Source organism: Colobus angolensis, unplaced genomic scaffold (genome assembly GCF_000951035.1).
Source record: "Colobus angolensis palliatus isolate OR3802 unplaced genomic scaffold, Cang.pa_1.0 Scaffold461, whole genome shotgun sequence".
NCBI classification, from domain to species: Eukaryota; Metazoa; Chordata; class Mammalia; order Primates; family Cercopithecidae; genus Colobus; species Colobus angolensis.
Genome location: NW_012118055.1, coordinates 521,837 through 524,362, shown reverse-complemented (window position 1 = coordinate 524,362; position 2,526 = coordinate 521,837).

The following is a 2,526-nucleotide window of genomic DNA, read 5'->3' as shown; positions in this document are numbered from 1 at the left end:
TCACAAAGCAGTTTCTCAGAAAGATTCTTTCTAGTTTTTATCTGAGGATATTTCCTTTTTCACTCTAGATCTTAAGGTGTTCTGGAATATCTCATTACAGATTAAATGACAAGAGTGTTAGCAAACTGCTCCATGAAAAGAAAGGTGTAACTCTGTGAGATGAATTCACACATCATAAAGAACTTCCTCTGAATGCTTCTTTCTAGTTTTTATCTGAAGATATTTCTTTGTCACCAAAGGTTTCAATGTGATCCAAAATATACCTTCTCAGATTCCCCAAAAACACTGCTACAAAACTGATCCATGAAAATTATCGTGTAACTATTTGAGATGAAATAACACATACAAAGCAGTTTCTCAGAAAGCTTCTTTTTGGTCTTTATATTATGATATTTCCTTTGTCTCCCTAAGCTTCTATGTGCTCCAAAATATCCCATTGCAGATTCCAAGGAAACAGTGTTAACAAACTGCTCAATGAAAGGAATAGTGTAACTCTGTGAGATAAATTCAAATATCATAAAGCACTTTCTCAAAAAGCTTCTTTGGTTTTTATCTGGAGGTATTTCCTTTGTCACCATAGGTGTCAATGTGCTTCGAAATATCCTATTGCAGATCCCATGAAAACAGTGTTATGTAACTGCTCACTGAAAACACTAGTGTATCTCTATGAGATGAATTCATACATCCAAAAGTAGTTTCTCTGAAAGCTTCTTTTTAAAGAATAGTTTAAATATGAGAATATTTCCTTTTTCACCTTAGACTTCAATGTGCTCCCAAATAATTTGTCTCAGATACCACAAAAACTGTGATGCCGAACTTCTCAATCAACAAAAATGTTAAACTCTGAGATGAATATACACATCCCATAACCATATCTCGAAAAGCTTCTCCAAGGTCTTCATCTGAAGTTATTTCTGTTTTCACCATAGGTCTCTAGTAGCTCCCGAATATCACTTTGCAAATTCCTAGAAACAGTGCTACCAAACTACTCAAAGAAAAAAAGGTGTAATTGTGTCTGATGAATTCACCCATCACAAAGCAATTTCTCTGAAATCTCCTTTCTACTTCCTATCTGTGCATATTTACTTTTCCACCATCATCCTCAATGTGCTCCCAAATATCAGATTGCAGATTCCAATAAAACAGTGTAAGCAAATTGCTCAATGAAAAGAACAGTGTAACTCTGTGAGTTGAATATAGACATCACAAAGCAGTTTCTCAGAAAATTTCTTTCTGATTTTAATCTGAGGATACTTCATTTTTTTACCATAGGCCTCAAAGTGCTCGCAAATATCGCTTTGCAGTTTACATGAAAACAATGTTATCAAACTGCTCAATGGTAAGACAGTGTATCTCCCTGAGATAAATTCACACATCCAAAAGTTGTTTCTCAGAAAGCTTCTTTCTAGTTTTTATCTGAGCATACTTTCTTTTTCACAATAGGCCTCAATGCTCTCCCATATATCACTTTTCAGATTCCCCAAAAACAGTGTTAAAAAACTACTCCATGAAAAGAATTGTGTAACTTTTGAGATGAATTCACACATCACATCACTGTTTCTCAGAAAGCGTCTTGCTAGTTTTTATCTGAGGATATTTCCTTTTCCACCATATTTCTCAAAGTGTTCTGGAATATCCTATCAAAGATTCCACAAAAAAAGTGTTAGCAACTTCTCAATGAAAAGAACAGTGTAACACTGTGAGATAAACTCACAGATCACAAGGAAGGTTTTCAGGAAATTTCTTTCAAGAATTTATATGAGGATATTTCCTTTTTCACCATAGGCTTCAATGCGTTCCAAAATATCCCTTATCAGATTCCCCTAAAACAGTGTTACCCAACTGCTCCATGAAGAGAATGTTGTAACTCAGAGATGAATTCATAAATCACAAAATAGTTTCTCAGAAAGCGTCTTTCCAGTTTTTGTCTGAGGATATTTCCTTATTCACCATAGGTCTCAATGCCCTCGTGAATATCCCTTTGCAGAACCCATGAAAACAGTATTAGCAAACTGCTCCATGAAAAGACAGGTGTGAATCTGTGAGATGAATTCACACACCACAAAGTAGTTTCTCAGGAAACTTCCTTTGGTTTTGCTCTGACGATATTTCCTTTGTCAACATAGGCTTCAATATGCTCCCAAATATCCTATTTCAGTTTCCACAAAATCAGTGTTATCAAACTGCTCAATGAAAACAACAGTGTATATCTGTGAGATGAATTCACGTATCCAAAAGTAGTTTCTGAGAAAAAGGCTTTCTACTTTTTACATGAGGATATTTCCTTTTTCACCATGGGCCTCAGTATGCTCAGGAATATCCCATCACAGAATCCATGAATTCACACTTCATACAGAAGTTTCTGAGAAAGTTTCTTTCTAGATTTTATCTGAGGATACTTCCTTTGTCACCCTAGGCTTCAACGTGATCCAAAATATTCGTTCTCAGATTCCCCAAAAACAGTGCTACCAAACTTCCATGAAAAGAATCATGTAACTCTGTGAGATGAATTCACAAATCACAAAG